The 26,788-nt window shown below is 42.1% G+C and overlaps 1 pseudogene; it reads left to right on the forward strand.

The window, feature by feature from the left end:
* LOC120236218 overlaps positions 1–25,463 on the forward strand; it is a 77,578-nt pseudogene extending 52,115 nt beyond the window's left edge.
* The last annotated feature ends 1,325 nt before the right edge of the window (positions 25,464–26,788 follow it).

A 26,788-nucleotide genomic window follows, 5' to 3' on the forward strand; every position in this document is an offset into this window, starting at 1 on the left:
TAATTAAAGAATCCAGTAGAGGTCTAGGTGTATTGGTTGAGCTGAGTGGTACAAAGCAACCAAAAGTAGGGATCAACTTCCCAATAGAGGTAGCTTTGCTCACTGAGCTACAAATACCCTATTGTTCTCCTGATTCCCATGGTTTGCCTGCCCTCATGGTTTGAGAAATAATGACCCTTTAAGGCCCTGTTCTATCAGACTATGCCAGAATGAGTACCTTACTCAGGAGTGATCAAAATAACGACTAGCTTCCAAGCCTTGGATTTTATCCATTTGTCTGAGAACTCTACTGAATTATCTATCAGATAATTACCACTTTTCATTATCCTGAATATGCACATTTCCCCCACCTCGTAATATCTCCAAAGTCAAGATGTATCTTAACAATTTATATCATGGGGAGGCAAGATGGCAGAGAAATAGGGAATCCTGTACTTCCCTTCTGCATCTCTCAAACAAAGAAGGGCTGAACTGCAAGAGTCTGGAAGGAAAAGAGACAGAGTCCACTAAGAAGACAGCCTCATAGGCGCGTGATTGCGAACTGGGAAAGATAAAAACAGGTGAGAACAATTTGTGTCATGTCATGGTTTACTTGGCGGCCTTTTTCTTTTTTAAAATAACATACAGAACAATGTACATCTTACAATTAATGGCACTTTGGAGACATTAAAATAAGTAACCCTCTCTCTCTCTCTCTCTTTTTTTTTTTTTGAGGCAATTGGTTAATAGTTATTGGTTAAGTGAAGGATTTTACTAGTGCTTTGCTAGGAACCAGCCATGGTAGAAGCATTTTAGCAAAAAGTGGTTACCAACAATTTCTGTGCTGCCAGGATTATTTTCCAGCCATGAAGTAGGGTCTGTTTTTCTTCCACTTGAATCTAGGTCCATACTGTGATTTACTTTGATCAACAGAATGTGGGGGAATTGACACTGTGTGACTTATGGGTTATAAGAGGACTTCCAGTTCCTTTGGAGACCCAGCCACCTCAGTGTACATATGACGACTAATACCTCCCAGCCATCAGCCAGCACCAGTACCCTAACCACATGAATAAGGCCATCTTGGGTCTTCTAGCCACATGTAATCTGCTTCAGACAACACCATGGACTGTCCCCATGAAGCCTGGTCTGAATTCCTAATCCATAGAATCATGAACAAGAACATGGTTTTTGTTTGAGTCCTCTAAAGTTGAGGGTGTTTTGTTACATGGTATTAGATAACTGGGACAGAAACTGAATTACAATTTAAGTCCTAGAAACGATTTTCTCAGTTTCCTCCAGTTTGGAACAAACTCTCCTCCTCAAATGAAGAAATACTCTTCAATGATATTAGCCTTAGAAAAATTGCCCATGTTTTTCCCATCATATTTCCCAGCACTAACAAAAAAAAAAAAATCCATGAAGTACTATGAGAAGACACAGTTCAAAAACAAATTGTGCTGGAATCATCATGTCCTGAAATCACCTTTCCATTCACAATTGTTTCTACTCCATGTGACGTTTCATTGAGCACGTGGAGTTCCTAAAAGATATTTTCCTGCATAGCCTAATGTATAATTCCCTGAATAATCACCAGGGAATCACCTCTAAAAATGTCCAATACTTCAATATAAAAAATGATTGCCTAGTCATGGCAATTCAGTAAGAGAACAACCTTTGAATGACAACTGTTGTTCAAGACCATGATTAGTCAGAGACAATGATCTGGATCTGACAAACCTCAGAACTACTAGGGCACAAGGCATGTCCCCCAAGGCAACAATCAGAGGGAATAGCAGGGGCAGATCTCCTGAGAACTGCCACTCAGAACAGCAGACCCTGCTGATCAAGCAGGATATCCTCAGTGTGTGCAGCAGTTTCTCAATAGGAAGTGTGAACATTAAGAACATTGCAAAAGGCAGGGCAGTGATTCTGAAAGATTAATATCCGGTGAGGTGTGAAAGGAAAACTTAAGCTATTTACTTTGCAGTAACAGCCTCGGTCGGAATGGAAAGCTATTTTGGTGGCCAAATGTGGAAAGTTAACATTAACCAAATAAAGCCATGGGGTCATAAAGCCAGGAATGTGCATGAATTCATAAGTTCGGTTTTCCTAAGCTTATTTGCTTTTCCAGAAGAAATTTTCCTCTATTGCTCCATGAAATATGAGCGTGTATGTGTTTATACTTTAAAATAAACCACATTATATCTTAAGGTCCTATTCCTATTCCACAGCTTAATAACATGTATGCAATCCAATTGCTTTAACATTTCTTTAAAGGTAAATGTAGCACTTTCTCCTTTGTGTCTGCCTAACCTTCTTAACGGGACACTAAAATTGAGAATGAAGGGCACCTGGATGCCTCAGTCAGTTAAGCTTCTGGCTCCTGATTTCCATTCAGGTCATGATCTGATGGTTTGTGAGATCAATCCCCACGTTGGAGTCTGTGACGACAGCACGGAGCCTGCTTGGGACTCTCTCTCTCCTCTCTCTCTCTCTGACCTCCCACCCCTCCTCTCTCTCTCTCTCTCTCTCAAAAGAAATAAACATTTTAAAAAGTTGAGAATGAAAAATCTCCTGCAGCCTTTGGCACATGAAGACTTCTCCAGGATCTAGCAGGGGTTATAAAACCTCCCTGAGCCCAAATCAATCTGTTGTCCCAGAAAACCCAGACAGTTGTTCTGTTCCATATGGAATCTGTCTGGACATCAATCTACTGATGGATGCAATCAAGACAAGGATCAATACTATCCCTATTATGATTTAGTGGAGACTCATGCTTCATTTGGGATTGCTATATAACATCCAGGAGAGTTGTTAACCCAGAAAGAAAACTATGGAATGGAATCATTACCAAGAAAAAGCAAACCACAAAGGAAAGGAGACTGGGGCATCACAAGAGTTCAGCCAGACAGATACTACCATGAATTCAGTGATTTGCAATGAGAAAGAAAGTGTCCTTTTCCTAGAAAAGGCAAAGGCATACTGTCATTTTGTGGTTGTTGGAATAGCACACTGACAGTCAGTTAGCAACACCTCCCTGAGGCCTCCAGCATTTTCTCTGGACCCCATAAGCAGACCTGGGGTAACAATGTCAAATATTATAGGCCATGCATTAAGAATCCTCATTTGAAACTGGAAGACTACTATTGGTTTTTCTGCAAACAAATCTAGAAACAAATACCTTATGCTCTTTCCTAATAAAAGGAGGAGGTGGGGAATTCACATGAAATCAAAGAGCAAAAGTTGAGTTTCCTGGGAGACGACCCTTCTCTCTTGACAAGAATAACTAAAGTAGCTTTGGGGGTGGGAGTGTGAGATATCCTTATAACCTCTCCCCAGCCCCCAAGATTTCCCCTCACCTGAGTGTTTTCATTTCTCTTTGTGACACACCTTCTAAAGATGCAAATGGCCTTGGCAAAGAGGTGAGGCAACAGAAACACTGATTTCACCTAAGGGCTAAGGACAAAGAAGTGGGACCAGGCAGGGCTCAGGAAATGTGTATGTGAATTTAAACTTGAAGCTTGAATGTATATCAGATAGATTTTGTTGGAACTCCCAGGTGAGGCACCAGAGTTTAGCTAGTGAGGCTAAGGAGAAGGGCAGATGTAGTGGGGGAATGACTATTAGGAAATCATGGACCTGAGTGACATAGGACAAAGACAGTAGGAAACACTGTGTGCATTCAGAGAGAGGGGCTTTGCAAGGTGGTAAAGGATGTAAAAATTGTGGAAGGGGGTCTTTCAAGGCCAGTATCATCTAGGACTAGCCCTGTTTTCAATAAAGGGATGAAGGAGAGCTACTCTTCCTCCTTCTTCTTCCTTCTTTGGTTCCCAGGGTCTAAGACTTAGGCTAGAACTATTGGTCCCAAGACTTAACTTCACGGTGAGCTTCTTTAGGGTTTTTGACATCTGTGGACTGGTTTCTTCAAATTCAGTCATCCTTGTTAACCATATTATATAGCACATGATATTCTGCATGCCACTGGCTTAGGAAAACAACTCATTGGCTGCTTTCAGGGTGATACTGTCTGTAACTCAGCTAAGATTTGCAAGGGTCAGTCTCCTGTGACCACACCCCAAGTTTATTAGGCCCAAGTTCCCTTGGTCAGCCTAAAGAACCACAATTTGCTAATGAGGGTTGGGCTTGAAACAGTTGAGCAATGAACCAATTTCCTTTATCTTCCTTTGCGTTGACAATGGTCCTCATGATTCATATGACATAGTTCCTCGAAAGACCAAAAAAAAAAAAAAAAAAAGACAGCAAAACAAAATTCACAAAATACTTCCTACTGTCTATGGCTTACATACACATATTTTAATATCATTTATATGTGCATAGTTAAGAGTGTTTGGGTCTTCAGAGTTGGAGGCTTTAAAAAACTATTTCTGATAACTATAGGTAATTGTATTATATTTGTTTCTAATTTATCTTTTCTTTAGTTAACTCTCTCACTGCAAACAAGCTAAAAGATAGTAAGTTTTAGCACAAAGCTGACTTCTCAAATGCAGAAGTAAAAAGAATGAAGGCTTTGTAGGGATGTACATGACACAGACAAATTAAAACAAAATTTTATATTATGGATTAAAATCCTGAGGTTTGAATCTCCTTCTAACAGTATAGTTAGAAGAAGAGGTCCAATCAGGATGTAGTAAGATTAAACTAATGTGGTTTTCAAAGTGTGGCCAGAGGACCCCTGGGGAGCCCTGATTTCTTTTCAGGAAACCCACAGAATCCTGCCTTTTCCAACTACATATCTGTGTAAGGCTGGATTTTCATCATATACTTCAGCTAAAATAGCACAACTAACAGATTGAAAGCAGAAATAGATATGAGATTCTATCTGTTTTCTCTGAGACCAGACATTAAATAAATTTCTAAAAATATGACACAATGAAGTCTTTTTGCTACATTTTTGAGGAAGAGAATATAATTAATTTTCAAGAAAGATGTTATTTATGTTAACATGTAACGGGTAGTTGTTACATTAAATCAATGAATATATGTTGCAAAAATTTCTTTGCTTTAATTTACAGCATTGTCAATGTTAATCAATATAAACTATATGAGCAGAAGCTCTTTAAGGGCCTCAATAATTTTTTTTCCTTTTTTTTTTTTTTTACAAATAGTTTATTGTCAAATTAGTTTCCACATAACACTCAGTGCTCATCCCCACAAGTGTCCTCCTCCATGCCCATCCCCCCTCCCCCCCACATCCATCAGTCCTCAGTTTTTGTCAGCATTCAAGAGTCTCTCATGGTTTGCCTCTCTCCCTTTCCCCCACCATTTCCGCCCTTCTTCACCCCTTGTTCCTCCGTCAAGTTCCTCCTAAGGGCCTCAATAATTTTTAAGAATGGAAAAGAGTCCTGACAGTAAAACAGTTGAGAATTGCTACACAAATCCTGGTTTTTCTCAACCTAATTATCTAAACTCCATAACCATCTAAAGCCTGTTTCTTAACTTAAGCTGGTTTCCACCATTGCCACCATCTCAATTTCCCTCCAACAGTATGTTCCTATGCAATGGTAATATAGGAATATTTAGCAACTGGTATTGCATGGAAACCCACCAATAGAAACGTTCACAGAACCACTAAGCAAGGATTGCTCTGAAAGCAACAGGTTTAGTCCCTCTGTCTCTGAGCTTCTCTGCCCTTCCACTTGTAAATTCCATCTGCCTGTGGGAATGTGAGAATTCCCATTCCCACCCAAAAGACTGTCCTGCTCACAAGTGAATCCTCCAGCTTAATGCAGCAGCTGGTACATTATCAGCGTTCCACTGGAAACTCTACCTGAGCCCACATCTACCTATCTTGAGAGTAAACCCCTCTCCTTCACCCAGCAGTGTCTCTCCCACCAGTCTAGAAGAACATAGGGTCTTCTAGACTGCAATGACACAAAGGGAAAAGGTCACTAACCACTTTCACTCTGATTTGCTGCTAGGAGATGGAGCCATGGAGCCGCAGGTGGTCTAATATTATGCAATGTATTTAACACCTGGAAAAAATTTGTTTAGCCTTAGGGAATGGGTGAAATGTCTCAGAGACATTAGTTTAACCAAGCCATTTAACCCACCCTAGTTAAAACCTCTTAGCACATTGCACAGAGGGCAGCAGAGTGAGCGTCTCAACAGAAATGCATGGAATGTATTTAGATGTCTTTTTTTTGGTGGGATGAGATTACGAGAATTGGGAAAACCAGATGCAGGGGATTTCCAAAGGTCTGAGGCCAAGCTTATGACTGCCAACTCTGCACACTTAGATAGAGTCCTCCTAGAACGTGTACTTCCTCATGCACTTGTCCTTTCCCTCTGATTTGCTGTTAAGGGTTGAACTGTGTCTTCTCAAATTCATATGTTGAAGTCTTAACCCCTAGTACCTCAGAATGGGACCTTGTTTGGAATCAGGGTCTTTACAGAAGTAACCAAGTTAAAGTGAAGTCATTATGATGGACGCTAGCCCCATATGACTGGTGCCCTTACCAAGAGGGGAAGTTTGGACAGAGAGATACATACAGAGGTAAGACAATATGAAGACACAAGGAGAACAACTTGTGAATATGAAGACAGACATGTGTAAGCCAAGGAGAGAGGCCTGGAATGTGGCCCACCCTCAGAGCCCTCAGAAGGAACCAGTCTTGGTCCCAGACTTCTCACAACCAGAATGGTGGGAAAAGAAATTTCTGTTACTTACATCATACCCCATTTGTGGTACTTTGTTACAGCAGCCATAACAAACTTGCCTTTGGGTTTGCAAATCACAGCTCCATCCTTCCCTCAGGAGAAGAATTACAAGGAGTTCTTTATTTGAATAAGTGAGATATAGAACAGTAAGGAGCAGTTCCTTTTGGCAACTCCTTCAGCCACACATGACTTATGAGACTGGCCTCTTCCCCCACCTCCAGGGCTTCAACAATAAATAGGTGGAAGTGTTGGGCCCCCTGAGTGGTAGGAGCCAGAGTGTCGCCTGGCATTCTTAGAAGCCAGGCCCCTGCAGCCTCAATTCAGCCCTCATTTGGAGATGTTGTTCTCAAGGACTTCTGTTCTTCAGCCTTGCCAGACCCTGACCCCGAAGTGTATTGGCCCCATGCATCTTGTACCATCAACACCAACTCTATCTGAAATCATGTGAAGCTACTCAGGGTTTTGATGTTGCTACTGACCTTGCCATGGCCCAGTCCAAACTCATCCTCTTCAGCTGTTCTCACACCCTCTTCTGCTCTTTACTTCCCCGACGTCCCCATTCTTCTCATCACATGCTGACCAGAGAGTCATCTTTGGCTGCTCTGTGTGTTCCTTCTACTACATCTGCTCTGTTGCCAAATCTTGTACATTGCTCTTTATGATTTCCTCTCACTCTGCCTTTCCTGGCATGTCCATTACCAGCAGCCCTGGTCAGTCCATTTGCCCCATGGGTGAAATTGGGACCATTTAACATTATCCTTTGTTTGGACACCAGGGATATTTTGACTTGGGATCATCTGGTAAAGGATAGGGTAAAGGATATGGGGAGGTCTAAGAAGGGGAGAGGTGAGAGTCAAGGATGGGTTGTGGATTAGGGACCAAATAAGGCCAATGAAAGGGAGGGGAAGAGGAGGGAGGGGGTAAAAGCACCTAGTGCACAGATTTCATGGTAATAAAAAGAAGTTGAAAGCTTAATGGTTTGTTTTTAGGGGATTAAAAGTTGGTATGAATGTTAAAATATCAACAACTACTACAGAATGTCAACATCAGAATGTCATTACAGACACCTCAATCTGGTTGCTTGAATTTCCTTCCCCTAATGCTGTACATACTACTGCCATACTTAAATATGTAATTTTGGCTAAATGTATCTTTTGACGTATTCATATAGTCAACAAGCATTTATGGAATATACTTCTCAATGTTCAGATTTGGTAGGAGACAAGACTGACTGAGTCCTTGTTATTTTCCTACCATCTTCTCCAACAACTCTTGCTCCAAATAATATTTTTAAGCTAACTCTTAAAGAATTATTGATCAAATATATGTGTGTACATACACGCATGCATACATATATATGAACATACATATGGCAAATATATTGCTAAAGCTCCAGATACAGACTTATAATTCATTTATTATCATCAAAACAAAGATACTAAAGAGCAAAGATACTCATCTAAGGACATCATACAAATAGTACTATTTTCCTTTGAAGACTTTTTCATTTATAGGATGAAACAGGGCCATTTTTTAAATTGTAGCAATTATCCCCTCTGTCATTCCATATTTCTGTTTTCATCATTTTCCTCCTTCCCATGTTAAGCTTGAGAACTTTTAAGCTTTGCTTTTCAAAGTTCATGAGAGGAAGTCAGGCTTTGTTGCTGGGTTTGGTATTCTTCTGACTCCCTAAAGATGTAATATAAATAGCTTCTGGCTTTTAGTTTTGAAAGACAAGGAAGTAAGCTGTTGCTTCCATCCTTTTCCCAACTCCCCCGTTCAGATACTCAAAGCATCAGAGGTGCGGGCAGTGCCTCCTCCTCTCTCATCTATGTGTAAGAAAACTTCCTCTGTATTTTTTTCTCTCAAATCATTACCCTGCGTTTTTGGAGAAGTCAATCAGTTCAAATATGACATTAAAAAGAGTCATCACACAGACCTCACAGCGTGGTCAGAGATGATGAATTAAAATAAAGTGCCGGGTATTTTCTGGATTCCAATCAACAGAGGCTAAAGTTCAGTTTGTCCTGGGCACGCATGAGGCCGAGTGCCATCTGTGATTAGGGGCTTGATTCATCATGAGCCGAGCCTCCTCTCACCCATCCGTTGCTTGCGCAGATTTGGCGAGGGTTCAGGGGAGGAAGTGGAGAGAGGAAACCAGAAAAAAAACCAGTTTTTGTTCTCAAGTCTCCTGAAGTGATGAGACTTTTCTGGACTTGTTTGCCAAGTTTTGGAGAAAAATCTCACACCTGAAGAAAGGAGGGGTTCTGGTTATAGAAGAGGAATTTATCTAGGTTCTCCCTGGGGTCATGGGCAGGTGGGGGTGAGAAAGAGACGCCTTTGGTGAAGTTATCAATTTACACAAACGTGAAAAGACATGAGGGTAGAAAGATGGAGATTTAGCTCTTGTCCCATAAAGCTGGACATCGGCCTTCTCTTGGTGCTCTTGGGCCTGATGCACGAGGGTGCACGAGTAGTCCATTCTGGCCACGTGGTTTTAAAGTCAACGTTTGCTGACTGAGGTACTGAGGTGCCATGTCCTGAACTGTGCATTTTGCAGGCGCTGTCTGGGTTAGTTCTCTTAGGCCACAATGACTCTTTGGCCCCAGTTGGTAGAGGAGAACACTGAGACCCAGAAAAGTTTTAAAAATGTGCCCAGAGTCACATATCTTGTCTCTTCATGTCGCAGAACTTAAGCACCACAGCAACCTCCTCAGTGCTCTCACTAGTTTGGTTTTATGCTTTCCCAAAATTGTACTATACAGATTGTATGCAGAAAGCCTCCTATATGCCATTCATTCAAAATTCAGAAAGCCTTTCCTGAGAGTTATTGGATGCCAGGTTTGTGCGAAATGGAGATGAAAATATATGGCCACTGTCCTGAAATAGCTCATCCTCATTCATTCATTCATTCATTCACTCATCTATCCTGCAGACTTTTTCTAAGCATCTCCCAGGCACCATACTAGCTGCTGGAAATAAAAAACCAAAAAGACACTGTGTTTGGTGTTCATAGTGAAAATAACAATGTTGACAATAATGGCTGACATTTACTGAGCACCGGTCCTCCACCCCGCGTTCTGAGCACTTTGGATCTATTCACTCATCACAAATCTGTGAGGTAGGCACTCTCATCTTCATTTTACCGATGAGGAAACTGAGACATAGAAAGATTAAGAAACTTAATCTTGCTGGAGTCACGATTCAGACACAGTTTAAATACCATACATACTTGTGGGAAGAAAATGCAACAAAAAAATTTTTTGTAGTGCAGTGAAATTTGTGAGAATTGAGGTCAGTCCAAGGTCACTGGGGCCAAGGGGAATCAGTGACCAAATGTACCTGTCCTGGGGTTCAGGATAGGTATCTGGTCCTTAAAGTGGGCATGTGTCCTGGCAAAGCTAGGAGAGTTGACAGAGTGTGGTGAGCTGGGTATTTAAGAGGCAGAAATGAAATTATTACACTTTTTTTCAGTTTCATTTCAGACATCTGGGGCTGTTTCTGCAATGACTAAAATTGGGGTTACATGGAAGAGTAACTGTGGCTGTGCGTGGAGGGTCAGTTCATCCTAGTAAGAATCCCGAGGTGGTTATTTCCCTTATTAAGATTCATATTTAAGGTTTATGTGCATGTAGTTTTCTTTCATTCATTCCATAGATATTTATTAAGCAACTACTATGTGCTTAGAAGTGGTTCTAGGCCTTCGTTCAGTGGGGGAAAAAAGAAACAGAAAAAAGTACCCTTGCTTTTATGGAGCTTACATCCTTGCGGGTGTGATAGGCTACAAGGAGGCTGAGATAAGACTTACGCAAAAGTATTGCCAGCAAGGAATTGGGAGTGTGGGCATAGGGACCTGGAGCTTGGACTTAAGTAGAGTGGCCAAGTGGGCCTCTTTGAGCAGGTAATTCTTAAGCAAAGTTCTGAAGGAGGTAGAAATAGCCAGTGCCAAGGTCCTAAGGTGGGAGGTCCCCCATGTGCTCAGAGAATAGCTAGGAGGCCAGGGGAGCTGAAGAGTAATAGGTAAAGTCAGAGAGAAAAAGCCCAATTGCGATGACTTTTGGCTTTTCCTATGAGTGAAATGGGTGGGGGTGTGGGGTTGGTAATACAGGAACTGAGAAAGAGTGATTCTGGCTATGTTTTGAAGCTAAGAGATGTTCCAGTAGACGGTAGGTGGGGTATCAGAGAAGGAAAGTTGTCCAAGGCTCCTCCATGGTCTTTGGCTGGAGCCCCTGGAACGAGGGAGCTGCCACCACTCTGACAGGGGAAGTCTTCCTGTGGAATTGTCTGTGGAGAGACCAGGCCTGGTCTTTCCAGACCCTTTAAGTTGAAGGATGCCATTAGACCCGGAGGTGGAGAGGTGGGCTGTAGTGCAGAAGAGAGGTCTGGATGAGGGCTGCGCATTAGGCATTTGGGTGCTCTGGAAGGCACAAGACTGGAGGAGGTCACCAAGGGAGTGAGACAAAGACGAGAACTGAGCCCCTGCCCTCAGTGTTAACAGGTGGGAGAGAGGAGCGTCCTCTCCAGGGAGATGGAAGGAGGAGCGTCCATGGTGGGAGGCAGAGGATAGGGTCCTGAAGCAGAGCCTGTGTGTCTAGGATGAGCAGCCTGTCTGCTTGTCCACAGGGATGGGCACACCCCAAGAGAAAGTCACGTGTGTGTCTTACTCAGAGTCTAGGAGTCAGGAGTCAGACAAAGTGGTTCTAAGGGAGAAAAACAGCTTCTTTCATCCTGCCATGAGGAGTAAAAAGACAGTTTTAGCAATTTGCATAATATAAGCCCTGTGAGAAGGACTGGTGTGGGCTCAGTAATGAATGAAGGAGATGTCAGCAACACCAATTAGTCATTAAGCCACTTCTTCAATTGCTGTGTACATGTGGTTTCTAGAACGAGGCTGGAATTTGTTTAACAAAACAATCATGGTCTCCATTTCTCCCAAATCCTTGAAGTTAAAGATCATTTTTGAAAAGTTAGGTCATGCTATAATACATTCCTCGAGATGTCTTATTTTCACTTTTTGAATTTTATGGGGGAACTATATATGCTGCCTCAATAAACATATCTGGAATTAAAACCAAAGTTCTCCCTGTGTTCACTAAGATCTTCACCCTCTTCTGTGTCCAAAATGCATTTTTCAATCATCTACAGTCCTTAGTGCCTACGATGTTCCTGCAGTATTCATGACTTCAAATGGTTCATTCTTTAAACTGTTTAAACAGTCTTTCATACATCCTGTCCACGCTTTCTGGTTTGGACTGCATCCTGAAGGAGCCGGGTTTGGCTGCATCAGAATGTGGGCTGAAGGCAAAGGGAAACCAAAATCTGAGCTCTGGGGAAACATTGGCAGGAGACACGAAACCACCTGAAGACTTAATTTTACAGCACTCTACAAAGTCAGGGAAGGGTGCAGAGCCCGGAGTCATGTCTGAGGTCATGTCCTTGGAGGGGGGTGGGGGGCAGCGCTGGGCTTTGGAGGTGCTCACAGCTGTGCCTGTGGGCGGGAAAGAGGCTAACACCAGCTCAACGCTGTCATTCATTCCATATTCATTTACTGAGTGACTCTCATGTCTCGCACACTTTGTTTCTTGATGAATTTACAGTGTGTTTGTTTTACTATATTGAAGTAACCAGACATAGCCTAAGAATGAGAGGTCTGGAGCTAGCAGCTTGTTTAAGGTGGGGGGAAATAGTACCAGCTGTGGAGTGAGGCTGGCTTGGGGTCAAATTTCTGACCCCGACCAATGTGACTTTGAGGCACCACTGGCCCTCCTGCGGTCTCAGCAGTTTCCTCCAAAGGGGCCATTATGATGTGTTCCTTAGGGAGCTGCTCTGAAGCTCACTGGTGATATGTGGACAATACATAATGCAGTGATACTCATGTAGCAGGTATTCAATCTACTGTATGTTCACCATTATTTTGTCCATTGTAGCAAGGTGTGGGTGAAGTAAGTAGTCTACATGAGTCTTTCTGCTCTGAGAAACTGAAGAATTACTTCTCTAGAAGAGAGGTGGCAAACGTTCTATGTTGAGGCTATTTTTTTTTTTTAATCACATTTTGCCTTGGGCGGACATTAATGCCCAATCACTGCCTCCTCTACTCAAGCCAACTCCTTCCTCAGAGTTATGGATACGGCCCAGTACCAATTAACCGGCATTTGCTTGTGAGATAGAATCTGTTTATCACAGTCGTCTCGAGAGGGAAGCCAAGAGAGGCATTTCTGAGAGTTTGTGTGTTGACACCTTCTTGAATGAGGTGGAGGAACCTGACTCAGAGACAGCCTCCCTCAGCAAAAATCAATAAGTGTCTCTCAATCTTATAGGCAGCTTATAGCCTTGGAAGGGTGCACCCAGCGGGGAATAATTTAGACAGAAGGTCAAATGTGTCTTCATTCTCTCCTCAATGATTGCAGATAGGCTTTCTCCACTGCCCATGCTGCAGGAAGGGGTCGACGTCGATGTGGGCAGCCCAGCTTGCTGAAATAATATGGTTTTGAGTGCACTTTCAGTCCTTTTTGTGGTCTGGAACCTCCTGGGAAGGGGGTGGATGGAGGCAGGAACTACCTTCCCTCCCTCCTTTACTTGAAGTCCACACGTTGGGGAGACAGGAAGGGAGCTGTGTCCTCAGCTTCCTCCTCCAACCGCAGCCCAGTGGCCCAGGAGAGCCTGCTGTCAGGAAATGGAAAGTGCATTTTCTCCCCCCTTCCAAAGGGGAAGGCCACAGTATTGATGCTCACTTGAAATCGCCATAGGCTAAAAAGGTCTTAGCAACAGTGATATCCACCCCTACAAACAGCATATTGAAAGTAGATTGTTCATGATAAACACTCGTGACCTGACAGGGGAAACCTGTGAGAGGTAAGAGCCAGGGAGTTCTTGGTTTCAGATTCCTAAGCTGGCCTGATCTGGGCTATTTCTGCTGCCTATTCGACAAAGCCAGGATGCTGCCCAAACTGGTAGTGCCTGTTGGGGAGAGCCGCTATGGTGCATATTTGCCAATGACTCAGCCCATCTCACGTCCTATGAAAATGATATTTCCTGATACGTGACCTCTTCCCTGTAATGCTTCTCCTTCAAAGACTGAGGACAGAAAAACCTATGAGTAAAGCCTGCTGCTTCTAAATCCCGGGCAGACCTTTCCATAGTCCAATGTCACCTTCCCATCAGCAAGCATCTATGATATCAAAGCATTATGCATTTTCTGAGACAGACTTGGGAAAGCAGCAAACCCAGGAATGAGCATCCAGGTCCCAGCTCAAAAATACTAACAAACTAGTTTCTCCTGATCAAGCCGGGCTCTGAAGCCATATCATGGGAAGGCAAAGAAAGCAGAACCCTCAAAAACCGTGTGGGATGTTCACTGCCATCCAACCTGATTCAATAAAACCAAGGAGATAAAACTTTAATGAGTCAATTCAGTGATAATGAGATTAGATAAAATTGTCACAGATTAATTGACTAATCATGGAAAAGAAGTAATTTCCATGCAAAGTGCAAGCACGTTACAGGCACAGATAAGGTAATAACGATGGATGGAATGATGCCACACAAGCCCTCAGGTTGTTTTTTTTCCCCTAGCATTATGGATGTCTTACTTTCGTGTAACTAAAAATAATCTCCTGCTCTGTACCAAGAACGTGTGCAGTTTTTCCATACAGTGGCTCATTTATTCCCAAGAAGAATCATGCACAAGATATATTACTTCCCCCCATCTTTTAGATGGCAGAGCAGGCTCAGAAAAGTCTAGTAACTATGGCAGGTTACACAGTAGGGAATGAAATTCAACTGTGGACCCAGGCTGTCCTGGATTCAAAATCCAGGCCCTACCTGCCTCACCACACAGTATTCCAATGTCAGCAGATGTGGTGGACAGCATCTCCCAGCAACAGCTTTCAGTGCCCTTGGGCTTCCCTTTATACGGCCTCCTCTTTATCTAGATCAGTATAGATCCGTGTTTCTCCATCTTAGGGCACATCCTCACAATTAATCACCTGGATGGCTGGTCAAAGCCCAGATTTCTGGGCCACACCTGCAGAATTTCTAAGGTCTGGGGTAAAAACCTGAAAATTTGCATTTCTAACCAAGTTCCCAGATGATGCTGGTGCTGCTGACCCAGAGGACTGCCTTTGAGGACTGAGGACCACAGCTTAGGATAAACCTGCCCTTTGTTCTCAGAGCACGGTATTGGTACTGCAGACAGGCAATCCGAACATTCTGTTTCTTTTGCTAATCAGTAAATAAAGAGTAAGCGAGCACAGTTTTGTTTATGAGCAGTGGAGTTTTTTCTGTAGCAAAGTCCAATTTTTCAGCTCTTGTAAAGGTTAAGTAGGTGCCAGTGGGCTAGCCCACATACCAACAGCCATTTGTAGTAACTACACTGTTTTCCTATGTCAAAGTGCCATCTGAGTTCTGGCAAGTGGATAACACCCAGGCTGTTTCAGACACAACCTATTTAGAGAGTGAACGTTTCCCGGGTTTTCATAGTCAGTTTGGGCTTAAGTTGGAAACTCATTGATGGATAAACTGTTGTTAGCACTACAGTGCCTGTGGGTTGAAGGATGTTTCTTTTCCTGGCCAAGCTGCCGGGGTATGAGGCCTGGGTCTGAGAATGCTGTTAGAATGCCAAGAGGTTCAAAATTTCCTCCTCTGAGCCTGTTATGCTCTGCCTCTCTGCTTTCCATTCCCACCCCACTCCCCATTCTTTTCAAAGTTATTTACATCCTCTAACTAACCTGTCCAGGAGAAATAGATTGTGAACCACCCATGTAATTTAATTTTTCTATTGGTTACATTAAAAATATTTTATGTTGGAGCACCTGAGTGGCTCAGTCGGTTCAGCTTCCGACTTCGGCTCGGGTCATGATCTCATGGTTTGTGAGTTCGAGCCCCACGTCGGACTCTGTGGTGATAACTCAGAGCCTGGAGCCTGCTTCAGATTCTGTGTCTCCCTCTGTCTCTGTCTCTCCCCCACTCATGCTCTCTCTCTCTTTCTCAAAAATAAACATTAAAAAATTTTAAATAAATAAATAAATGAAAATAAAATTATTTTATCTCCTTTTCCCCACTACTAAGTCTTTGAAATCTGCTGTCATTTAATACTGACAGCACGTCTCAATTCAGACCATCCATTTCATGTGCTCCAGCCACACGTGGCCAGTGGCCACCACACTGGACTGTGGAACTCTATGCATTTGGAACCACTATGATGTCTGGACCTAGAAAGAACCACTTTGCAAAAAGCAGAAATATCCAAATATTCATAGCTAAACATTGGTTTAGTTTATTAAATGTACAGATGCTAATAGCCAAGACATGACTTTGCCTCAGAATCGACTGGGATGCCTGTTAAAAATACGACAGCCAGTGCCTAACCCCCGATCTGCTTCATTAGAATGGGAGGGAGAGAGGGAAGGATCTGTATATTTAATGAGCATGTTGGGTAATTTTGCAGCATCCAGCCCAGGACTTTCCGCAGAGGGACATTTCCGAATCATCAGACAGAGAAGTATGAAACCCCATCTGGAAGCATCAGGCCAGAGGCCAGAGGTCACATAGCATCTTTTTCTCTCAAACAATATATTTTACTCTTACCTGACGCCTAGTTTGTGCAAGCATGTATTCTTCATGGATAGACATTTTGATCATTTGTCAGAATTAGGTAACCATCCAATTTGTAGACAAAGGCTTTTCATGTAGCTTTCTAATCTTGCTTTTTTACATTTATGGGAGACCTGTATGTAGAGATTTGTAGGCAGGTGCTGCCACCTAGTGATAGAAGATGCTATTCATACAAATTGGAGTAAGCGTGGGCTTGCCCTCTGCTGGTTAAGACGGAGTAGTTAATACACAGGGCTCTGCCGGTGAGGGCTTATGGAGCATGGCCATTGCTGATGTAAAGCAGTGGTTCTCCGATGTGGTTCCTGGATCAGCAATGGCAGCGTCCCTTGGTTACTTGTTAGAAATGCAAATCCTTGGACCCTATTCCAGATCTGCTGTATTAGAAACTCTGAGGGTGGGCCCAGCAATTTTGGTTTACCAAGCCTCTGATGCAGTCTAAAATAATAGGTTCTGATCTTTTAGAGGCAGGGACAGTTGTCCCGGGGGAAAAAGGCACAAGTGCACATACATGCAGAGTTTTGCAGCCACTTTAGGACAGTTCATAGACCACATGAAATTGTTCCAAATCCTTTGGAGGTGGGGATATGAGGGAGGGAACAGGTTGGAGATCAAGAATGGTCCATCCTTCTCCGATATGGTATCAAGGAAGAAGACACACTCTGGCTTTGTCATTAGGAAAAGGTGACTTTACTCAGGGAAAATAATAGTTTTTTAAAATTAGCATATTTTAAATTTTCCAATAATAAAATTTACTTCAACTACATTATAATAACCATAAAGTTTATATCAGTTCTGTATAAATTAAACAAATTAAATTATAGATGATCCAATAATAGGCCTGAAACTATTAGGAGAACAATTAGGAACTCAATATCACTAAGATGTTAGTTAGTGGCTCAGTTGGTTCAACTTCCATCTCTTGATTTCAACTCAGGTCGTAATCCCAGGGTTGTAGGATCAAGTCCCGCATCAGGCTCCACACTCTCGGCGAAGAGATTCTGCTTAAGATTCTCTCTCTCTCCCTCAGCCCTCCCTTCCCTGCTTGCACGCACACTCTCTCACACACATATAAAATAAAATAAAATAAAATAAAATAAAATAAAATAAGATAAAATAATAAAATAAAAGTTATTTGTGTCACTTTCACAGAAGCAGGATAGTTTGGCAGTTTCAATGTTTACTTGCTCAAATCTCTCATTTTCTCTAGAGATATTTACTGTATATGACAGTCTGCCTCTAATATTATAATCCTCAGATATAACATAAACTTAGGGGTTTTTTAAAATAAAAATTTAATTTTGAGAAGCTATATTCCTCACTGACTATATTCTCCACTGGCCAAAGTATCTACCTCATGAAAGTTACAAAAGTATTTGGAAATTCCTGGTGAATTATTGCTGTAAATATACTCAAGGCCTAAAAGACACACACATTAGAATTTAGAAAGCAATTTAAGGTTTTCAGTTCCTCATACATGGTAACCCATCAATATCACATCTCTTACTATGTTTATAAGTTATTTTCAGTAGCAAATTTGACATTCCAAAGCAGTGGTACATAATTCAAATTGGGGCGCCTGGGTGGCTTAGGTCATGATCTCATGATTGGGAGATAAATAAAAAGTAAATTGTGAAGTAAATAAATATTTAAAAAAATTTTTTAAATTTTTAAATGTTTCCTTTGGGGAGGGGGGGAAGAGACGGAGACAGAGGAGCTGAAGCAGCACTGACTGCAGAAAGCCAGACTGGGCTTGAACTCACAGACTATGAGATCATGACCTAAGCCAAAGCTGAATGCTTAACCGAGTGAGCCACCCAAGTGCCCCTATGTTAAAAAAAAATTCTTTAAAAAGGGGGCACCTGGGTGACTCAGTTGGTTAAGCATCCAACTCTTGATCAGCTCAGGTTGTGATCTCACGATTAAGCCCCAACTGGGCTTTGCACTGACAGTGCAGAGCCTCCTTGGGATTCTCTTTGCCCCTACTGTGCTTGCTCTCTCTTTCAAAATAAACAAATAAACTCAAAAAAATTTTTAACTCTTAAAACAAATATAAAATAAAATAAAATAAAATAAAATAAAATAAAATAAAATAAAATAAAATAGATTCTCTCTTTTAACTTTTCTAACTAGATGTCATCCAGAGAACTGGGATGACTGGGATGTCTGTGATATTCTTTCAGTATTATAAACCTTTCTTTTAATAATGAAATTACTGTAACTAATATAAAAAAAAGAAATCGATTTTAAAATCCAGTTTGAGGCCTGATCACAAGACTTGCAGTTGAAAAGCTTCCTCCTCCTACCAGCTATCTATCTATTTATTTTATTTTGTTTTATTTTTAATTTTTATTATTTTAAATCAGATGAAAGTTTATTGAAGGGCATCTGGGGTGGCCCAGTTGGTTAATCATCCCACTCTCTCTTTTTCTCCATTGTTAAAATTTATGTAGATATGTACGTATGTTTTAAAATTTACATCCAAGTTAGTTAGCATATAGTGCAACAATGATTTCAGGAAGAGGTTCCTTAATGTCCCTTACCCATCTAGCCCATCCTCCCTCCCATAACCCCTCTAGCAACACTCTGTTTGTTCTCTATATTTAAGAGTCTCTTAAATTTTGTACCCCTCCCTGTCTTTAGATTATTTTTGCTTCCCTTCCCTTATGTTCATCTGTTTTGTATCTTAAAGTCCTCATATGAATGAAATCATCTGATATTTGTCTTTCTCTGACTGACTAATTTCACTTAGCATAATACGCTCTAGTTCCATCCACGTTGTTGCAAATGGTAAGATTTCATCCTTTTTGATTGCTGAGTAATACTCCATTGTGTGTGTGTGTGTGTGTGTGTGTGTGTATACCACATCTTCTTTATCCATTCATCTGTCGATGGACATTTGGGCTCTTTCGGCTATTGTTGATAGTGCTGCTATAAACATTGGGATGTATGTGGCCCTTCGAAACAGTACACCTGTATCCCTTGGATAAATACCTAGTAGTGCAATTGCTGAGTTGTGGGGTAGTTCTATTTTTGATATTTTTAGGAACCTCCATACTGTTTCCCAGAGTGGCCGCACCAGTTTGCATTCCTACCAGCAGAGCAAAAGAGATCCTCTTTCTCTGCATCCTCGCCAACACCTGTTTTGCCTGAGTTGTTAATGTTAGCCATTCTGACAGGTGTGAGGTGGTATCTCATTGTGGTTTTGTATTTCCCTGATGATGAATGATGTTGAGCATTATTTCATATGTTGGTTGGCCATCTGATGTCTTCTTTGGAGAAGGGTCTATTCATGTCTTTTGCCCATTTCTTCACTGGATTATTTGTTTTTTGGGTGTTGAGTTTGATAAGTTCTTAATAGATTTTGGATACTAACCCTTTATCTGATACATCATTTGCAAATAACTTCTCCCATTCCGTCGGTTGTTTTTTAGTTTTGCTGATTGTTTCCTTCACTGTGCAGAAGCTTTTTATTTTGATGAGGTCCCAATAGTTCATTTTTGCTTTTGTTTCCCTTGTATTAGGAGACGTGTTGAGTAAGAAGTTGCCACGGCCAAGGTCAAAGAGGTTTCTGGCTGCTTTCTCCTGTAGGATTTTGATGGCTTCCTGTCTTATGTTTAGGTCTTCTATCCATTTTGAGGTTTTTTGTTTGTTTGTTTTTGTTTTTCTGGTGTATGGTGTAAGAAAGTGGTCCAGGTTCATCTTTCTGCATATCGCTGTCCAGTTTTCCAGCACCATTTGCTGAAGAGACTGTCTTTATTCCATTGGATAGTCTTTCCTGCTTTGTCAAAGATTAGTTGGACATACATTTGTGGGTCCTCCTGGGCTCTCTATTCTGTTCCATTGATCTGAGTGTCTGTTTTTGTGCCGTACCATACTGTCTTGATGATTACAGCCTTGTAACACAGCTTGAAGTCTGGGATTGTGATGCCTCCAGCTTTGGTTTTCTTTTTCAAGATTGCTTTGTCTATTTGGGGTCTTTTCTGATTCCATACAAATTTTAAGAGTGTTTGTTGTAGCTCTGTGAAGAATGCTGGTGTAATTTTGATAGGGATTGCTTATTTTACTTTTAATGATGAAGAAGTTGGTGTCAAAATCAAGAGGTTCTGCAATTTATTTAGCATCAGTAACAGATGGTTGATAAACATAATCACTGGTTGTCTTCAGAGAGTTTATTAATTTTTTGATGCGGTCAAGATCACTATGCACATTGAATCTGGCTCCTGCATTACTTGGCTTGTATCATTAATTTTACTTCATCTAAAATGAGTATCAAGTAAATAAGGCTTAAAGGTGATATTTTTCAGAAGTATACCTTTAGCTTGCATTCTAAAGTCTTTAGCAATAAAATCATCAATAATTTTAAAGTGATTATTGCATCTTTTAACTCAGTCTTTCTACTTTGTCTTTGAAAATGGCCTCAAATTTAGGTTTGTCAAACATGTTTTTAATGCAGCTCTGTATTTCCTGTAGCTGTAAATGTCTTGGGCAATATTTTAAAGCCTCAAGTTTCAAGAGAGATTTTTGCTGCATTATTCACAAGTGAACACAAAGTAAGAAATATAGAATGTCCTAGAAGTATTTTAGAGGAGTTCCTGTTGCAATTCATTATGTTTCCTAAATATATTTGCAGCATTATGTATGTCTGGACTTTCAAATTATGATTTTTTTAGATGTAGTTTTTTTTTTTTACAAGTGGTCTACTAAATACATGCAATACTTTTTTGCCTATTAGACAACATTTGAAGGGTCAAATGTGCAAAGAGGGGGAATAGTTGCATTTGAGAAGTGGGCAACCTAGTGATAATTATTAACTGTTCTACAAAGTTTGTATCAGGACTTGTACCCAATATAACTGAAAATTCTTAATGTATATTTATTTTCAGAAAGAGAGAGAGAGAGAGAGCACGTGCAAGTGAGAGCAGCAGGGAGAGTGTTACGTCTTCCTGTCTTTCTTATGTTTCTTCAGTATGACTGACACAGAGGTAGAGGGCATCAATCCAAGACTTATGCCTACTACACACCATTAAATCAAGAACCTCTAAAGTTTCTTTTTTTCCCATCTGGCCTTTCTTGTATTTCCTCCAAAAATATATTCAAGTATCCAAATAATTTTCCTTCTTTTTCCCCCTTGTTTCATTTTCTGTTTTCAAATCCTAACTCTGAAAACCTTAAAAAAGAAAACATCTAGGGAAAAATAAAGTACATAAGAGTTTAGTGCTTTATCTTGGTATTTGTGGTATCTTAATATATCTGTATATTTAAATGAGTTTAGTGCTTTATCTTGGTATTTGTGGTATCTTAATATATCTGTATATTTAAATAAGTTAATATTTGTACTGATGAAGTTTTCATAACAAAAACTGCTGTGACATAACTACTGGATCTGTATATAATAATCTCTAGAAAACATATTTGGAATGCAGTGAATTTTTCATGGAGAATTATGAACTATTATCCTGTGATTTATCGCATAATGAAAGAACGATGCATTTTAGCTGAAAGTTTAATAGAACCATTTAAGTCGAGTGACAACTGTCAGATGACATACATGGTATGATGGAGAGGAAATTTAACAGGGCTCTACTATCAAAGAGCTTTAAAAACATTAATGTTCTCACCAATCATTCTTACGAGTTAGCACTTTGTTTGGAAGTACAAGAAAAATAAAGCACAATAAAAATAGGATGTTAAAGCAACAAGATCCTTCAGTGACAAAGCTCATCCTGTGGACTTTGAAGCAGAACAATATGAAGCAATTATCACAGAACAAGACACAGGTTAGGCTCCAACTGCAGAGCAAACCATCTTGAGCATTGCCCAGGTCCTCAGGAGCTCCTTGGTTTTCGTGGTCAGGGTATTTGAGGGGACATGGCTGCATGGTTAACAAAGTTTGCCAGAATTATTCATTCACCTCCCGTGAGGTCTACGGCACTGGGGGCAGAGGAGGACAAGATGTAGATGGGACAGGATATTGACTTCCCCATTTCTTGACTTTTGTCAAAGGTTGGAGCTGTCCTAGGCTCCTTGCTCATGACCGATGGACCTGGACTCCCAGACTGGCGGGGCTGACGGAGCCCATGGGGCAAGCTCCTTGACTTGCACATGAACGAGGAGGGAGATCAGACCCAGATCAGAGGGAGGGAGGTATGTTCTTAAGATTCCTTGGAGCTTCTCAGAGCTCTTTTGAGGTTCTGACAATGAGGCAACTATTGTCAAGGACTATTTTTTAACAATCAAAAGAAAAAGAATGTTTCTGAAAATATACTTTTTCTCTTCCTGAGCAAACCAAGTCCACATCCAGCTTCCCCTGACTTCCTGGAATGCAGTTCACCACATTCTGATTTTCAGTCTCTGGCTTCCTAAAGGTCATGATGCAGCACACGCAGCAAGCCAGTCCAGAGGCTGTGAGTTCCTTCCTCTTCCTTCCACCTGCCTTCAGGTGAGACTGTCCTACTCCTCAGGCCTTCAGCCCTTTGCCTTGGCCATCATGGGACTTCCTAATATCCTGTTCACAGATAATAACGAAGAGCAGGGGGTTTTCCTACTAAGTTTGATGGAGTCTGAAATAAATGAATAAAGCATGCATATTTATTGCTGTGATCAAAGACCTCGATCACTCTTCCTTTCTTACTGCCTGTAGCCCTCTGTGTAAGAGAAGGGGAAAAGGGTAAGAAAGCAGACTTGTATTTCATGTACCATTGTGTCTGCAACATGGACAAGGAAACTATTCTTGAGGGCTATGGAAACTATCACCTAAATTGAAGGGTGGGAGGTTGTTTATAGATTTCAATTTGCCATGAGCACTGTTTGTATAGAACCAAGGTCTTACAGGTACAGGTTCTCACTCTCCCTTATCTCAGCCACTGTTGTTCTAGCTACAAGACAGATTAGGACATGAGAGAAAAGTGTGGGAAGTGAGGAGGATTCCTTAGTCCATCTGGACAAATCAGATGCTTGCCCCCTCAACATTCTCTTTTCCAGGACTGTGATATTCCCACTCTCAAATGAGGTCTTAGCATCATGTCCAAGTTGCTTTTCTGTAGACATTGGAAGAATGGGGGGATTGGTTAAATATATGAATTAGGCTAGGCTCTGCTGTAGTAACCAAAAAAGTCCTCAGATCTCAGTTACTTAAAACAGAAAAGATATATTTTTTATTGCCCTAAAATCTAGTGGAATCAGATGGCCCTCTTCTATCCTGTAAGTTCATTTTCTGGGGCATGTGCCCTATAAAGTCGCTGTGGCAGGGGAAGAGAGACATAGAGGGTCCCATGGAATATTTCTAAGGGTCTGGCCTGAACTTCTCTGCTCCTCTTCTGTAATTTAATCACGTGGTCTCAATCTAACTGCAAGTGGATCTCACAGTTCATGGGGTCAAGCCCCATGTTGGGCTCTGTGCTGACAGCTCAGAGCCTGGAGCCTTCACATTCTCTCTCTCTCTCTCTCTCTCTGTCCCTCCCCGCTCATGTGCTGCCTCTCTCCCTCTCAAAGAATAAACATTAAATAAATAAATAAACATTGAAAAACCTTTTTAAAACGGAGAGAGGGTGGAAAACATAGAAGAACAAGTCATATAAGCACTACTTATACAAAATTATGCATTTGGAATGGTATAAGTAATTTTCGAGTTTATCAATTACAAGTAAGAAACTTCCATATAGGTCTCCACAAAGCCAATGCCATTGTCAGCTGACAACTCTCCTTTGACCCTAAATATATCCAGTGCATTCAGAAGCTTTTGGGGGGTGTTGCTAGTGTTCATTTTCTGGTTCCCTGCATGAAAACATCCCATCTAATCTGTGGATTGGAACTTTGTTTTACTGTAGCTGCTGATGCTCAGAAGCCTTGGGGTAACCTGAAACAAAGGTTATCACCCACAGAATCTTGTCTTGTCGGGCTCAAAGACTCCTCAGCTGCCCTTCATGCTGCCAAAGCGTTGTGGTAGGAGCATCTTGCAACTGCTGTCCTGGGGTATGCAGGACTTAATAGGGTAAAAATAAAAACTTGGTGGTCAGACAGAGCCGCAGACTGACAGTACCAAGTGTTGGCAAGGATGTGGGGAAGCTAGAACCCTCATACATTACTGGCGGGAATGTAAAATAGTGCAGCCCCTTTTAAAAAACAGTCTGGCAGTACTCAGAAAGTGACCCAGACATTTACCACTTGGCCCAGCAATTCCACTACTTAGGTATTTGCCAAAGAGAAATACAAATCTATGTTCATAAACACGTGTACAATATCATTCACAGCACTTTGATTCATATAACCTCAAACCTGGAAACAACTCAAATGTCCACCAAGTGGTGAATGGAGAAACAAATTGCGGTGTCCCCATTATGATGGACAACTGCCCAGTAATGGAAAGGAGCAAGGTATGAGAACATGCAAGGATGTGGCTGAATTTCCAAACTTAAGAAGTCTGGTTCCATGGTTCAATTTAGAAGACATTCTGGAAAAGGAAAGCTTAGTAACAGAAAGTGGCTGAAGGGTTGCCCCAGTTAGGTAGTGGGTGGTTGGGGGAGAAGGTGAAGAGTAAAGAGGTACAAGGGGGCTTTCAGTATGTTGGAATGTTCGACGTCCTGATTGTGGGGTGACTAAACGGCCTCATGGAATTGCCAAATTTATCAAACTGTACACTTAAAATCGATGAATTTTATTCCATGTAACACCATCATCGCAAAAAGGGGTGGAGGATATGTGGCAGCCGCCAAAAATACTGACCAAAGTCAGACTAACAAACCAACACTTCAGCGCAGTCCAGGATGTGAAATCAGCCCAGGGGCTGAACCCCAGACGCCTTCAGTCCCAGCCTCTGCTGAGTGTGGGCTGTGGACGTTCTCAGCCCAAGCGCCACGCACTCGCCTTTTGCAAAACCCTCCGAGCAGCTGCGCCCTCCGGTGGCCAAAGCTGCTTCCTACATTCGCAGCAAAGCGCGCTGCTGCTGCTGGCCTGCGGCGCTGAAGGTAGCTGCCACCCGTGTCCCTGCGGTGTCCCGGGAGCCGCACACGGCTGCACCTTCTAGGAAACAGGTGCGCAAAGTCAAGCCGTGGGGAGGGAGGGCGCTTCTTCCGGATAATTACCGGGGCCGAAGTGTTTGGGGGGATCGGAGGCCTCCCTCCTCCTGCCTCCCGCTTGTGTGCCCGGCTGGGTGCTGCACCTACGCTCAGATGCTAGCCACCACGGCCCATTGAGCAGGTGCATCTCAGACGCGCTCCGTGCTCGTCTCCGCCAGAGGGTCAGAGCCTGCAAGTAAACCGAGGGGCAACCAGAGTCTTCTGCTCAGTCTCTGCGGTCCCGCAACCACTTCCCTCCCCGCTCCGCCCCTCCCCACCCGTCCGCAGCCTCAGTTAAATTTCTGCGGTCGCAGCCCCATTACCCTTCCTTCCCCACCCCCGAATCAACGGTTTCTTTCACTTCCCTTGTTCAGGGAAGATTGACAGCTGTTCCGTCCGGTTTCCGAGGCAGGCTTGCAGATTCCCGTCCCTAAGGAGGCAAGCGAGACAGCTCCGTCGACCCGGCCCCTGGGGCTAGTTTCTGCCCGCTTCCCACAGCCCTCCAGTATTAAAATTGAACCCGCTTACATTCGTGCCTATTTTCCTGTGAGTTCACGCCCACGTCCTCCAGAGCCCTGTCTGGGAAAGACTTGAACATGGAGATGATTTGAGCCCAGGATGCCCTGCTTGGACCCAGTCCCCACTTGGGGATGCATTTCCTACAGACCTTCGGCCAGTGCCAGACTCCGTAGTCTGTTGCTGATTTTGGTTTTTAAAAGTTCGGTCAATTTTTTAAATCAAATGCATGCTGTTGGTAAACTGAAGCAGTATAAAATATATATAATAGCGGTCAGTGCCTCTCCCAGCTTTGCCCACTGTCCAAAAGAAACCATCCCCGACTTCATATTTCCTTCCAGCCATTTCCCAAGCCTGGATAAGTGTATTTGTTTACATAAGCAAAGACAGCATACCTATCAATCTCTTGTTTGTTCTTTTAATTTATTGTGTCCTGGGGAAGGAAACTTTCTCTATGTCTAAAGAGCGACTTCAGGCCTTTAAAGCAATGGTTCTCTAAGTGTGGTTGGTCCCCAGGCCAGCATTATCGAAGAACTTGTTAAAAATGCACATTCTTAGGCTCTAATCTGGACCAGTGGAATCAGAAATGCCTGGCCGAGCCTTGTTGGTGTTGTAACAAGCCCTCTGCTCAGGTTTGGGAACCACTGGGGGTAGAGGGTGGCATGGAGGATTTGCTCTATTCCTTACTCTATTGTTTTCGTGTGCCATAATTTATTTAGCTAATTGAAAAAGATAAAATATTTTGAATTGTGTTTCAAATAATAGATCTGATATTAACACCCCTTAAAGATTGTTTTACTTCCACAAACCAGTGAGAGCAGAAAGCCAAAATAAAGACACCTTCTTAACTCCAAAAGACACTTCACAGTTTTCATATGGGTTTGTTTATTATTACAAGACCCATGAGGTCAGAGTTAGTGGATCAGTGTCTCAGGTTGATAAGCAGT

Source organism: Hyaena hyaena, unplaced genomic scaffold (genome assembly GCF_003009895.1).
Source record: "Hyaena hyaena isolate Hyena2069 unplaced genomic scaffold, ASM300989v1 scaffold_149, whole genome shotgun sequence".
In the NCBI taxonomy this organism is placed as follows: domain Eukaryota; kingdom Metazoa; phylum Chordata; class Mammalia; order Carnivora; family Hyaenidae; genus Hyaena; species Hyaena hyaena.